At 42.8% G+C, this 15,701-nt stretch overlaps 1 protein-coding gene and 1 pseudogene across 5 annotated transcripts in view; both read left to right on the forward strand.

Annotated features, from left to right (window-relative positions):
* Positions 1 to 15,701, forward strand: part of ANKRD11 (ankyrin repeat domain containing 11) — a 265,234-nt gene that overhangs the window by 62,106 nt on the left and 187,427 nt on the right. The gene's annotated exons all lie outside the window — the stretch shown is intronic.
* LOC123652511 lies at positions 10,409 to 15,076 on the forward strand (annotated as a pseudogene).

Consider the following 15,701-nt stretch of genomic DNA (forward strand, 5'->3'; position numbering starts at 1 on the left):
CTAGGGCAAGGTATTTATCTTTTGAATGGAAGAGGTAGAAAAGTGGATGATGTAGTGAAGTGGTCAGTAACAGTGGTAGAGGGCCTGCTGGAAGAAGTGGTAGAGGCTGGCCAAAGGAGTTTGGGGCCTGTGATAGGGGCTGGAGGCAGTAGTTGAAAGTGCACACTTTTGTGCTGCTGGGAGTTAACCTTCAAGGGAAGCCAGGGTAGCTGCAGGGAGAACACTACAAAATGGTATCCTGCTGTAAGACCCTAGAATGGTAGGGAAGAAAGAGTTTAACCAGCCCCTATTTGCCTTTGTAAATCTTAAACCTTCTCCTTGAGTCACTCACAGACTTCTTATATAAACGAGTCTTAAATGTGAAAAACCATTCCCAAATGATAATCCAAGTGCTAAAACAATGATTTGTTTTGGCCTAAAGCCTAGAGCAGTGGTCAGCAAACTGGCATGCAAGCCGCAGTTTGTCGCTCTGTTGACTAATGAGTTTGCCAACTACTGTCATATACTAACTACCCTTTACCTCTTTGTACACAATATGCCACAATTGTCTAATCCTCACAGCTTCCAACTACATGGTAACATTTAGTCTAGAAGTGGTCAGCAAACTCATTAGTCAATAGAGCGGCAAATTGTGTCTTGCGAGCCTCAGTTTGCCGAACACTGGCCTTGAGGAATGAGAGAGACAGACAGAGATGAAGACAGGCCAAAATATGTGTCTGGATAAGCTGTTTCTTCCTGTTGTTTAAGAATTTTTCATTTGCAGGAGGCAAGTAGAGTGAGTGGCTGGCATAGTTACCCACATGTGATGTTGACTCTCAAAGCAGTGCATGTCTAGGTTGTGGGCTTAATCCCCAGTAGAGAGAAGTTCATAGAATTTTCTGTACCGATGATCAGGTTTTTGTTGTTGTTCTTCATCCTCACCTGAGGACATTTTTTTCTTTCTTTCCCCCCCCAAAATATATTTTTATTGATTTCAGAGAGGGAGAAAGAGATAGAAACATCAATGATGAGAGAGAATCATTGATCGGCTGCCTCTTGAGCCTGCAATCTCGCCATGTGACCTTCTGGTTCATAGGTCCATGCTCAGCCACCTAGCCATATTGGCCGGGCTGAGGACATTTTTTCCATTACTTTTTCTGATAGAGTGAAAAGAATGGGGTGGAGAGACACATTGATGGTGAGAGAGCTGCGAGATCAACTGGTTGCCTTCTGCAGATGACCAAACTAATCAGGGACAGAGGGAGGACCTATAACCCAGGTGTGTCTTTCTGATCTTGACTGGAATCAAATCTTTGACCCTTCAGTACTCAGGCCAACTCTCTAACCATTGAGCACACTGGCCAAGGCTCCAGGATCAGTTTTGAGAATTAATTTTTTGTTAACAGACAGCTATCTTGAGTCAGTTTCCAAAGCTCTATCCATCACACCAGAAAACATAGTTTTAAAAATTTAGAAGAAGTGCAGAATATTGAAATGAATTCTGTAGTGAGAAGAACATAGTTATTTCCTGGTAGTTTTTCAAGGTACCGCCATCTATGGGTGTTCTACCTTGTAGGGATTAGAGTAGATGGCCTACAGTGGGCCATCTTTTTTCTCCTCACTCCTATTAGGTTGATTGGGCTCCTGTCCTTTATGCTTCATGCTTTTTGTACAATGTGCTCATTGTATGCACTAAGGAAATTTCAGACATAACCAAGTCTTCACATATTGGTGGGTTAATGCTATTATTTTTTAGAAAAGTTGTATTTCTAGGATCTTAAGTAAAAACGGAATTGTCTTTAAATTTAATAAATCTTTATTGTTCAGATTATTACAATAGTTTTTCCTTCCCCCCCTTCCCCCATAGCTCCCCTCACCCGGTTCCCACCTCAACCTCTGCCCTTACACACCCCCCTCCTCCGTCCTCATCTATAGGTGAACAATTTTTGTCCAGTCTCTTCCTGCACCCCCATATCCCTTTCCCCCTGAGAATTATCAGTACACTCTCTTTCTATGCCCCTGATTCTATTATATTCACCAGTTTATTCTGTTCATCAGATTTTTAGATTCACTTGTTGATAGAACTCTACATCCAGGCGTTTATTTTCCTCCATTTCTTTCATTTGTGATCTGTTACTTTGTCTCTGCATTTTCGCTGCTTACCTGAGTTGGTAGGGTAGCTTTGTGTGCTAGGTTTCCTATATGGCCCAGTGGGTCAGCCTCCTCAGTCACCTTAGGTGGATACTCTTGGTGCACCCCTTTGTAGCCTGTGTGTACAGCCTTGTTGTAGTTAAGTCTTGATGGTTGTTGGTATCATTGGGAGGAATTGAACTCCAGGCCAATTGGTTATGTGTATCAGCTGTGTGTACACTGGGAAACTTGTGCTGGAGACAATCTTACAGGACCAGACTTGTAAAATTGCAAAAGCCTCTGCGCTCAGCTTGGATGGGTCAGAGTCTCAGGGTTGAGCAGACAGTCTTGGCTTCCTATCAGCACTGCCCTTGTGCACGTACCTCCAGACCCCTGCCTTCTATGGCTCCCCTGAGTTTCCACCTGACAGTCCAGATTTCCCCAGGGTCGCCCAGTGCAGTCAGAACTGGAGTTCAGTGCATTCAGGAGCTTCTGACTCCCTTCCCCTAGGGAGAGCTAGTGGCAACCTCAGCAGTCAGTCTTCTTTGCGTGCAGTCACGTATGCCTGCCACGGCTTCCCCAAGTCTCTGAGTCTCCTCTGTGTGCCTTTCTCTCTGCCTGACAGTCCATACTCCCCCTGTATGAGCCTGGGTCCACAGCCTTTGGCCGGAACTGGGTTCAGTGCATTTGGGGCTTCCTTCCCTCTCCCACCAGAGAAAGCCAACCAGACACTCAGCCGCCCTTCCTCTCTGCGCGCATCTCTCTGTACCTCAGTCCTTTGCAGCTCCTCTGATTCTTCGTGTGCTTTCTTCTTTCCTTCTAGTTGTAGAATTTCCACTTAGCTACCTTTCCTGTGGTTCAGGATGATGTCCATTCTGTCTTTTAGTTGTAGTTTTGAAATTGTTGTGCGAGGTAGCAGTTTAAGTGTTTACCTATGCTGCCACCTTGGTTTTTCCTCATAAAAACTAATCTTGATTTTACTTCCAATACAAGACACCCCCCGCTCCCCGCTTAAGAAGGCAAACGGAAAGGTGCATATATTCTCCTGGGAGGGTGAATGTTGAGAGGCCACTTTTTTTTTTTTTTTTTAATAAATATATATTTTATTGCTTTTTCACAGGGAGGAAGAGAGAGGGATAGAGAGCTAGAAACATCGAAGAGAGAGAATCATTGACCAGCTGCCTCTTGCACACCCCCTACTGGGGATGTACCCGCAACCAATGTACATACCCTTGACCGGAATTGAACCTGGGACCTTTCAGTCTGCAGGCCCATGCTCTATCCACTGAGCCAAACTGGTTTCGGCGAGAGGCCACTTTTTATTTAAAATTTAAAATTTTTTATTTTTAGAAAGAGGTGGGAAGGGGGAAAGAGAAACATTGACGTCAGAGAGAAATATCCATTGGCCGCCTGCTGCACCCACTTGGATCTGCAATCTGGGTATGTGCCCTGACCAGGGGTTGTACCCATCTCCTTAGATGTGTGGGACGATGCTCCAATGAATTAAAACGCACCAGCCAGGGTTCCAATATAAGGATCTTTAACTTATTTTAAAAAATTTACACACACACACACACACACACACACACACACACACACACACAGATTTCAGAGAGGAAGGTAGCGGGAGAGAAACATCAATGATAAGAATCATTGATCAGCCGCCTTGAGCCTGCCTTTGGGCATGTGCCCTTGACTGGAATTGAACCTGGGACCTTCAGGCTGATGGTCTATACACTGAACCAAACCGGCTAGATCTTCTGACTTTTAATGTGGAGTTGTTTGAACTATAATAGATTGTTTTGAAATCTGCCAACAAATGCACTGTTAGATCTTGGATGATGCCTTTAGGAAAGCTTTTTGCAAAGAAAATAGGGGAAAGCAGCTTTCTGAGTGGCTATAATTGGCTGGCACTTGGGACACTATGGCAATACTAAGTTACATAGATGCATGAGGCCTCTGTTTAATTATTTAGGGCCTTTTTAATTTTTTAGGATCAGGTTTTGCACATCGTTGAAATAATTCTGTTTTTGAAGATTTGATTTTTTTATAATTTACATTTGTTACTGGGTGGCATAAAATATTTTGACATTGTCTTTCTCAAAATTTAAAAAATTAGTATGTGTAATAGAGCCTGTTCCAATAATTTCTTTGGTCTCTTCAGATAAAAATTCATTTAAATATTTTAGGACTACTTCCCAATAGGATTTTAATATGCATAGCGTAGAAAACTTTTTTTTTGTTTTGTTTTAGGCTAGTTAAGTAAAGGTTTGGGAGTGGAGAAGGAACAAAGAACACCGTATCTGGCTGTGATCAATTAATTGTAGGCACACTGTACTTGCACCAACCAATTTTTCAAAAACTATGATTTAAACTCTCCCTTTTATTTCAACTTACATAGCCACACTAAGATTTATACAAGTATACAAATTGCCACACTATCACAAATATGCCTATTATTGGTACCATAGCGATTCATTTTCTGCTCTGGCAAATCTGGTAGACGTGCCAGTAGCATCTCTTAGTACTCCTCACCTCTCAACCTCATGTTTTTTCCTTCTGCAGCCCTTTGGAGGTCTTTGTCCACATGACTGGGTCAGACTTTTTTGGACTCTAAATTTTATTTGTGCTTAACATTTTCCAGCGGTTCTTTTTTCTAGTTGTTATAATTTATCCCTCCCCCATGGAAACATTGACATTTTATTCTAACATCTATACTAATAACATCTATGCAAATTGGTCAGGACATCCTCACAGTAACAACCGAGTGTTGGCCTGAGGACTGAAGGGTCCCAGGTTCAATTTTGGTCAAGGGCACATGCAGGGGTATATAGGAGGCAGCCAATCAATGATTCTCTCTCATCGCTGATGTTTCTATCTTTCACTGCCTCTCCCTTTCTCTCTGAAATCAATAAAAATATATTTTTAAAAAAGGAAACAAGACTGGAAACAAAGAGTGGTTTTATATTTTAGACTAATCCTATTATTAAGTGATTCTTTCTGTGGCTCTTACTCTTAGTCCAGTGGTCGGTAAACTCATTAGTCAACAGAGCCAAATATCAACAGTACAATGATTGAAATTTCTTTTAAGAGCCAAATTTTTAAAACTAAACTTCTCCTAATTCCCCGTCTTCCAAATAGACTTGCCCAGGCCATGGTATTTTGTGGAAGAGCCACACTCAAGGGGCCTAAGAGCCACATGTTTGCGAGCCGTAGTTTGCCGACCAGAGACTTAGTCAAACTGTGTGAGAGTAAAATCATAGATTACAGAGTTAAAATGTTGGACTGTGGCTCAATTTCCTAATCAAGGAAGAATAAAATGACATTTGATGTGTTAATGTGTTCAGAAAGCTGTGCATGTGGACATGGAGCCTATTCTTCTGGAGGCTAGTCATATAGCCTAAACCAGCAATTCAGCCCTTTTTCATCTCATAAACTAATTACTACTAAAATTCTGTGGCACACCAAATAATATATTTTTTACTGATATGACAAAAAATAGGTATAATTTTGTTTCATTCACACTGAACCACTATTATTGTGTTGGCTGTTTGTTGTCATTGTTTTATTTGACAATCTAAGGGAAAATAATTCAGTGCCCCTGACTAAATAGTTACGTATTACATATTTTAAGAATTGTTGGCGACACACCAGTGAGCCTCTTGTGGCACACCAATTGAAAATTGCTGATCTAAGGGAAAAAAGGTCAGTGCCCCTGAATAAATATTCAGGTATTGCATGTTTTAAAAATTCTTAGGCATACCATACCAGTGTGCCACGGTATGAAAATCACTGCTCTAGATCTCAATTGTTATTAGCATTTAGTTTACAACTAGGTCCATATGTGGTAATTTGGAATGAAACATTTTACAGTAGTCTAAGGTTTACAGAGAATTGTTTAGAACACCTCTGGTGTGTTTGAACTGTGTAGGTGCAGAATAGAAAAAGCATTTCTTTATTGATTAGGTGATCATATAACACTGGTTACTGAGGCTCTTTCCTATATGTTTCTTGAATTTACCTTGAATATTGAATTGCATTTTAGATAGATTTTCTCATTCACTTCTCTAAGTCACTTTTTTACATGGAGAATTTTGTCACTTGTTTTTTTCCCCCCTTAGGTGCAGTTTTTATTTATTTATTTATTTATTTATTTATTTATAATTTTTTTAATTGATTTTTTTACAGAGAGGAAGGGAGAGAGATAGAGAGCCAGAAACGTCGATGAGAGAGAAACATCGACCAGCCGCCCTTGACTGGAATCAAACCCGGGACCTTTCAGTCCACAGACCGACGCTCTACCACTGAGCCAAACCGGTTTTGGCAGTTTATTATTTATTGATTTATTTGGGAGAGAGGGGTGGAAAGAGGGAGGGAGAGGAAAAGAGAGATAGATAACATAGGTTTGTTGTTCCACTTACTTATGCATTGGTTGCTTCTTGTATGTGTCCTGCCTGCCCAGGGATTGAACCAAAATCTTGGTGTATCAGGACAGTGCTCTAACCAACTGAGCCTCCCTGGTCAGGTCTGGTGCAGTTTATCTTTTCTTTTCTTTTCTTTTCTTTTTTTTAAATCTTTATTGTTCATATTATTACAAATGTTCCCCACCCTCTGCCCTTCCCCCCCCCCCCCCATTGTCCTCATCCATAGGTGCACAGTTTATGTTCATTCTCTTCCCACACCCCCCTCTCCCCTTTTCCCCAAGAATCATCAGTTCACTCCCCTTCCATACCTCTGATTCTATTATATTCAACAGTTCATATTGGTCATCAGATTTTTTTTTTTTAATTTCCTTGGTTTTTAGATTAACTTGTTGATAGTTACGTATTTGTTGTTCATAATTTTTATCTTTATTTACTTTCTCTTCTGAAAGAACCCCCTTCAGCAATTCATATAATTCTGGTTTGGTGGTGATGAACTCCTTTAGCTTTTTTTTTATTAGTGAAGCTCTTTATCTGACCTTCGATTCTGAGTGATAGCTTTGCTGGATAGATTATCTTTGGCTGTAGATTCTTACTATTTATCACCTTGAATATTTCTTGCCATTCCCGTCTGGCCTGCATGGTTTCCGTTGAGAAGTCAGCTGACAATCGTATAGGTGCTCCTTTATAGGTAACTACCTTCTTTGCTCTTGCTGCTTTTAATATTTTCTCTTTGTCTTTTGCTCTTGGAATTTTAATTATGATTTATCTTGGTGTGGTCCTCTTTGGATTCCTTTTGTTTGGAGTTCTGTGCACTTTCTGGACTTGTAAGTCTAATTCTTTCACCAGGTGGGGGAAGTTTTCTGTCACTATTTCTTTTAGTATGTTTTTGATATCTTGCTCTCTCTCATCTTCTGGGACCCCCATAATTCTGATGTTGGTTTGCTTGAGGTTGTCCCAGAGGTTTCTTACATTATCTTCAATTTTCTGGATTCTCTTGCCTTCTAGCTTCTGTGGAGGAGTGTCTTCTGGTTCTTTATGTTCCAAATCTTTCACTTGATTCTTGCGATCTTCCATTCTGTTTTTAGAACTCTGTATAATATTTTTTTTTATTTCAGACAATGTATTCTTTATTTCTTGTAGATCCCTTATCAATTCTTGTTGATCCCTTATCATTTCTTGTTGATACCTTATCATTTCTTGTTGATTCCTTATTAATTCTAGTTTATCCCTTTTCATATCCTCATAGGTCTTATCGATTTTTTGTAGGAAATTCTTGAAAAACCTTATAAGTGTAGATTTTAACTCTATATCCAGACGCTTTTTGTCCTCCATTTCTTTTGTTTGTGATCTATTTTCTTGTCTCAGCATTTTCGCAGCTTCCCTGAGTTGGTAGCCTTAAAAGTCTCTGTTCAGCTTGGATGGGCACAGTTTCCTGGTGGAGCCTACAGCTTTGGCTTCTGTCAGCCACGCCCTATTTGGCTCCTAAGTCTCAGTGTTCCTTAGGGTCCTTTAGTACTCGCTGCAAGCACCTCTGAGAGAAAGATGCCCTCGAGTTTTGCCTATTACCAGACAGTCTAGGCTCTCCCCCAATGAGTCCGGAACTGGGGTTCAGAGCAGTCTGGAGCTTTTGTTTCCTTCCCACTAGGTCAATCCCCGCGGCACAGCCAGCTGTCCATTCTCTGCGTGCGTCTTCGGGACCTCCTTTCGCCACTCCCCCGGGTTTTCGCCTTACAGCCCAGGCTCCCTCTGTATGAGCTTGGGTCCCCGGGTTCTGGCCTAGAACTGGGGTTCAGAGCAGTCGGAATTGTGGCTCAGCACAGTCTGGAGCTTTTGTCTCCTTTCCGCTAGGGCAATCTAGCAGCAGAGTCAACAGTCTGTCCTCTGCACGCAATGTGTGTGCCTCCGGGGGCTTTGCCTTTTGCCGCTCCCCCGGGGTGCCGCCTCACAGCCCAGGCTCCCTCCGTATGAGCCTGGGTTCCCAGGGTCTGGCCTAGACCTGGGATTCAGCACTGTCGGGTCTGGGGTTCGGCACAACTCTGAACTTTTATCTTCTTCCTGCTAGGGAACACCAGCCAGGTACTCGGCCTCCCCCTTTTCACTGGCTCCATCGTCTTTGCGCGCATAGCGTGTCTCTGTACCTTAGGCTTTTACAGCTCCTCTGATTTTCCTTTTGGTTTTCTCTTTCCTTCTTGTTGTAGAATTTCCAGTCAGTCGACTTTCCTGTAGTTCTGGGTAATGTCAATTTTGTATTTTAGTTGTATTTTATTGAAATTGTTGTGTGAGGCTGTGGTTAGGTGTTTACCTGTGCAGCCATCTTGGATCCTCCTCTTCTCTTCTTGATTTAAATTTGTTCTCACCCAAGGATATTTTTCCATTGATTTTTAGAGTGAGGGAAAAAGAAAATATCGATGTGAGAGAAACACATCAATTGGTTGCCTCCTGCCAGGAGCCCTGACCAGGGCATGGGTTGGGGAGCAGCCTGCAACTGGGGTACATGCCCTTGGCCGGAACCGAATCCAGGACCATTCAGTCTAAAGGCTGATGCTCCATCCACTGAGCCAGACCAGGTAGGGTAGGGCTGGTGCAGTTTTTAGCACTAAAAGAGTATATTAGATTTCATATTCTTTGAAGTAAAACTATTAACTTAATGTTATTAACTTTAAAATTTTTATATTTTTAGAGATTTAGAGGTCATATATATTTGTGCTTAAGACTTATACTTAGAATTATTTACATCTAAATGCTGTATCTTTCAAAAAACTGTTTACCAATAACAGTGGGACATATTGAATCTTCAGTGTTGAGTAGGAAAGGTAAGAATTTTATTGTGCATATACTTAAAAATTTTTTTCTTGATTTCAGAGAGGAAGGGAGAGGGGAAAGAGAGATAGAAACATAAGTGATGAGAGAGAATCATTCATTGATTGGCTGCCTCCTGAACACCCTACACTGGTTTATAGGTCAACATTCAATCACTGAGCCATGCCGGCTGTGCTATCCTTGCATTAAATAACATATGTTGTGCATTAAAATACTGTTCTATTGTGATTTACCTTTGAGAGAAATGGCAAAATGCAGTTGCATTTGATAATTGGAGATTGAATCCTTTTATTTAGAAGGGAATTATACTAGGTTCTCCAGGACAATGTCTTCTAAACTGTCAATCTTAACCCATTATGCCTTATTTAGGACTCCCCTATGCCAGGGACATAAACATATTTAATATGCCTTCTTAGAATTTTGTACTTTGCCATTTATATTTAAGCCTTTAATCTGTCCCAAATTGATTTTTGTGTACCATGTGAAATTAGGAACTGATTGTTCATAGATTTCCATATGAATGCCCATTGTCGAGCCCTGATCTACTATTGATAAGTAGATTGTTCTAATACCACCCCTCCCCCCCAGCCTTCACCATCCAGTAACTTTTTTTTCTATAGACTAAGAATGATATTGCGTGTATAGGCTATTAGAACATATATAAAGGTCACTGCCATCAGGTCACCAGGAGGCTGCATGTGCAGCGAGGTGCGCTGGGGGCGGTCAGGGGGGAGGTGGGGACTTGACTATGGGTTCTGTGGTACAGCGAGACTCTGGGAGAGACCCGCACGTGTTGGGGTCTGGGGTTCTGGGTCTCATGAGATTTCGCGTGGGTCTGGGTCACTAGTATGTCTTATATGTGCTTGTGTACCATGTGAGCAGAACACAGTGTTTGGCTCTGAGACAAAAGCTCTTATACTGAGTGGGGAGACAAGTGGTTGTACTATAGAGTTGGGAGGGGTGTGTGGGAAAGGTTTCTTGAGTGTGGTGGTGACATAATATAAAATATGTCCACTCTAAGGAAGAAAGTTAGCATCTGAGTGTGATATTGAAGGATGAATAGGAACTTGCCCAAGTAGGCATAGCGAGACTCCTAAGATTGAAATGTGATGTTCTCAAGAAATTGGAAGAATGAAATTGGAAGAATGAAGGCAGCTCAGGACAGCATCATTCAAAGTCTAAGTTCCCCTAGCTTTTCATTAGGGGGTTGCAACATTAATGGGTTGTGAAATAACTTAGTGGTATGCACCCACAGTAAAAACCAACACTAGCAGCCACTTCTCAGCTGTGTGGGGAATGGGTTGGTGTGTGTGTGTAGTTGGAAGTGGAGATAATTAAGTTGTTATGATAACACTGGAGGCCTGTGCACAGATTTGCATACCAATGGGGCCCCTTGGCCTGGCCTTTAGGGATCAGGCCTGGTACACAGATTTGTATACCAATGGGATCCCTTGGCGTGGCTCTCCAACATTCCCTGAGGAGTCTCAGATTTCGAGAGGGCGCAGGCCAGGTTGAGGGACCCCACCTGTGCACCATTGGGGCTGGGGAGAGACTTCGGGAAGACTCCAGGGCGGGTCTGGCCCATCTGGCCCAGTCCTTACCAGCTGGAGCCCAGCAGCAAGCTAACCTACTGGTTGGAGCATCTGCCCTCTGGTGGTCAGTGCGTGTCATAGCGAATGGTCATACACTTAGCATGTTAGGCTTGTATTATATAGGATTAGAGGCTTATAATAATAAGTCTGTGCACACGTGGGGTTCCTCAGCCTAGCCGGTGATTAAGGCATATCAGGACCATCTCGCCCAGTCTCGATCTGAGCTGATCAGGGCAGCCAGCCCGCCTGGGGGAGGGACTGTGGGAGGATGGCTTTGGGAGCACACTGACCATCCTGCATTGAGCATATGAACCCTGGTGGTCAGTGTGTGTCATAATGACAAGTCAACCCCGGTAACAACAGTCACTTAGTTGTTTTTTTAAAAAAAAATAAATATAGACTAGTGGCCTGGTGCACACGAAATTCATGCACATTAAAAGGGAATTAATTAGAGGAAATATTTTAATATTGCTATTTGCCCTTTAATAAAAGTGTCAGAGATGAAAGAAAATTAGTAACATATATATGAAAATCTTCCTCCTGGCTCCATGGTGGGGGGCATTGCCTGAGGTGCCCTGGTCTGTTGCTGGGGCAGAGGGCACGGCCTGATGTCCTCTGTCAAGCCCTGTTAGATGGAGGACATGCCTTGAGGTCCCCCATAAAGCCCTGGCAGTTGGGGGTTAGGGGGCTGCAGCCTCAGGTCTCCCAATCTCTCTGAAATCCATTTTCTGGGGAGAAGCTAGACCGTCTGTCATTGGGTCGGAAAGTGAGGGTGACTTGTTTGCAGAGCTCTGCACAAGAATAATTATTGATGTGCTGGGGTATGAGACGTGGGGACGTGGTCAGAGAGGCAGAGAAGGCTGACTGGCAGCCATTGCTGTTTGCCACCTCCTAGCCTAGTGAAGCCCAGAGACTCCGCCCCGCACAATCTACAAACACACTCAAGCTCTAAGCAGTGGCTTTTGCATATGAATGGCCTTCTCTATTGCAATTTAACCTAGCAAACTTGCAACCTGGTGCAGACAGCTCCAAAGCCTCCAAGCTCCAAGCAGGGAGGAGAGGACTGTGGTTCTTGCTGTAGCTCCTTCCCGGTGGCCTCAGGCAGTAGCTGAACTGTACCCCATTGGAGATACAGAAGCCAGTGTATCTAATGATCAGTGTGAGACAGCAGATTTCAACTCTTCACATCCATAGGTGACACATTCGGGAGGTAGACTCAGTGAGCACCAAAGCCCCACTGAAACAAGGCCTGCACCATAAGCATGTCTCCAGTGCAGCAGTTCTTCCATTATAGACATAGCGGATCCTCACAGCCAATTGGTCTGGAGGTCAATTTCTCCCAGTGTACCAACAGCAATTAAGGGTTAACTACACCAAGACTTTGCACTCAGCCCACAAAGGGGTGTACCAAGAGCAACCACCTGGGGTGATTGGGGAAACTGAGATACTGGCTCCTATAGGTCACCTACCACACAAAGCCACTCTAACACAGGGAGGCAACCAAAATGTGAGACACGGAAGCATGTCACGAATGGGAGAGATGGATGACACAGAGTTCAGAAGCACATTTATAAGGTTACTCAAGAAACTTCTAAAAACCGCTGAGAAACTTGAGCCTTCAAGGACCTTAATGAGAATATATATATATATAGTAAAAGGACCAGTCAGAAATTAAGCATACACTGTCTGAAATAAAGAATATTTAGAAACTTGCTGAAACCGGTTTGGCTCAATGGATAGAGTGTCGGCCTGCGGACTGAAAGGTGGGTTCGATTCCGGGCAAGGTATTATACCTTGGTTGCGGGCACATCCCTAGTAGGAGGTGTGCAAGAGGCAGCTGATCGATGATTCTCTCTCATTGATGTTTCTAACTCTATCCCTCTCTCTTCCTCTCTGTAAAAAATCAATAAAATATATTTTAAAAAAAGAAAAGAAAAGAATATTCAGAAACTCAACTGTAGATCAATGCACCTCAAGAGTCAAACCAAAGATCTGGAGTATGAGGAAACAAAAAACACCCAACCAGAGAGGCAGAAAGAAGAATCCAAAAGTGTAAGGATAGTGTAAGGAGCCTCTGGGACGGCTTTAAGCGTACCAACATCTGGATTTTTGGGGTGCCAGAAGAAGATAGGGAGCAGGATATTGAAGGCCTATTGAAAGAAATAATGACAGAAAACTTTCCCTACCTGGTGAAAGAAATAGACTTACAAGTACAGGAAGCACACAGAACCCCAAACGAGGAATTCAGAGGACCACACCAAGATACATAATTAAAATGCAAAGGGCAAAAGACAAAGAATCTTGAAAGCAGCAAGAGAAAAACAGTTACCTACAAGGGAGCACTCATATGACTGTCAGCTGATTTTTCAACAGAAACTATGCAGGCCTGAGGGGTGTGGCAAGAAATATTCAAAGTGATGAATAGCAAGAACCTACAGCCAAGATTACTCTACCCAGCAAAGCTATCATTCAGTTTTGAAGGTCAGCTAAAGAGCTTCACAGATACGCCAAAACTAAAGGAGTTCATCACCACCAAACCAGGATTACATGAAATGCTGAAAGGTATTCTTTAAGAAGAGGAAGAAGAAAAAGGTAAATGTAAAAACTATGAACAACAAAAAGACATAAAATACATACCTACCAACAAGTGAATTTAAAAATCAAGTAAATAAAAAAATCTGAATAACAGAATGGACTGGTGAATATATTAGAATCAGGGATTATAAAAAGGGAGTGGACTGACAATTCTCACGGGGGAGGGGGTCTTAGGGAAGAGATTGGACAAAAATTTTACACCTATGGATGAAGACAGTTGCAGGGGATAAGGGCATAGAGTGGGGTGGGGAATCAGGTGGAGGGGAGCTATTGGGGGGGGGGAGGGAGGAACATGTGTAATAATCTGAACAATAAAGATTTATTATATTAAAAAAAAGAAAAGAAAAAAAATACCAGCTGGCGCTCCGAGGCCCCTCCAGGCACTGGTCCCCCCTCCCGCCCCCCACACCTACCCCCCACTCTGAGCAGAGCCCCAGGCGGAGCAGCTCTGGTGGTTGTGGGGGTGGAGAGGCTCATGCTGCAGCCAGTGTAGCGACCCTGGTTGACTTTGCTGGGGAGTCCAAATTAGACTGGCTGTGCTGGCCAGGTTAAGCTCCAGGAAGTTGTTTTGTAAGAAGAGTGGGCAAGCCTATTCTCCCAGTAGAGTTCTGATCACTGAGAATGATGTGAAGGAAGGCCTCCAGAAGTCTCACATTTTTTATGACTGAGCAGGAGAAGAGTACTATAACCACATCTCTGCTATTCGTAAGTTGATGTGGGGATCAGAACCGAGCTCCTCCCTCTACTGGTTGGCACACATGTTCTAAGGAGGCGAGGACCTGCTGAATGTGGCAAGGAGGCTGGTGAGGTTTGCCAGTGAAGACACAGGTCTGGCAGGCCCATCTGCATTACCACAAGCAGTGGGTGCTTACCAGGGCTATCACTTCATAGCAATGCTCGAATATGAGGTGCTTTTGGCCCAGTGTGCAGTCTATTTTGCAAGAGTCCCAAAGTCTACTGAGGTCTACAGCGCCTACAACAACGTCAAAGCCTGCCTGTGGAACCTCTGTCCGCCTCCATGTCCCGCTGCATCTGAGGAACGTGCTGACCTGGCTCATAAAGGACCTGGGCTATGGCAAGGGCTACAAATACAACCCCATGTACTGTGAATACGTGTCTGAAGGAAGAATTGAGTGGAGTGGATTTCTTCAAACAGAGGCGATGCTGACTCTTTGAGGCTATGACAGCAGAAGGATGTTACTTTCTTCTTTTTTTAATGGGAATGGCCAGAAAAAAAAAGTAAATGGATTGTGAAATTGGTTTCCTGGTAAAAGTTAAAACTGCCCAACCTTTTGTGCCAGAAATTTGAGAGTTTCTTATGTGGAGGCACAGCTACTTTAGCTAAGTGTGTAATGTTGAATTGTGTTCATTTGCACTCTGCAGTGAATATGCATATGAAAATGTCTGGCAACTTTGTGTAATGAATTAATTTTATAAGGAATTATCTATTTTGTCATAGTATTTAAATCATAATGTCATTTCAGAATTCAGTTCTGTAGGATTTTTTTTCCGTTTAAAAATGTATATTCTGGCCGAGACCGGTTTGGCTCAATGGATAGAGCGTTGGCTTGGGGACTGAAGGGTCCCGGGTTCGATTCCGGTCAAGGGCATGTACCTTGGTTGCGGGCATATCCCCGGTGGGGGGTGTGCAGGAGGCAGCTGATCGATGACTCTCTCTCATCGATGTTTCTAACTCTCTATCTCTCTCCCTTCCTCTCTGTACAAAATCAATAAAAATATATTTAAAAAAATGTATATTCTGGGTAGTTTTAATTGGTAAAAAAAAAAAGGTAATTGTGATTTAATACTGCATAGTGTACTGGGGTATTTTTTTTTTAATGCCTTTGCATTAAATGTCTTATGAGGCAGTAACTATTTCAAAGTAAAACAACAAAAAATAGGCAGGTGGCGCTGTGTGGTGTTTGGGGGCAGCTTGTTTATGCTGGGACCTAGGTGTGTGGCCACACATGCAGTGGCATGTGCTGGGAGCGTGGCGCAGGCATCATATGGACATTTGTGTGCATAAATACGCCTGTTTCTCTGAAGTGTACCTGGAAAGGTGCTTTATCTGTAATAGGCAGTTTTTAAAATGTAATCTAGGGCAAGGGATATGTAGCAAAAACACAAACAGAAAAGGTTTTTCATTCTAAACACAAAGCTG

This window comes from Pipistrellus kuhlii, unplaced genomic scaffold (assembly GCF_014108245.1).
Source record: "Pipistrellus kuhlii isolate mPipKuh1 unplaced genomic scaffold, mPipKuh1.p scaffold_m20_p_17, whole genome shotgun sequence".
Lineage (NCBI taxonomy): Eukaryota > Metazoa > Chordata > Mammalia > Chiroptera > Vespertilionidae > Pipistrellus > Pipistrellus kuhlii.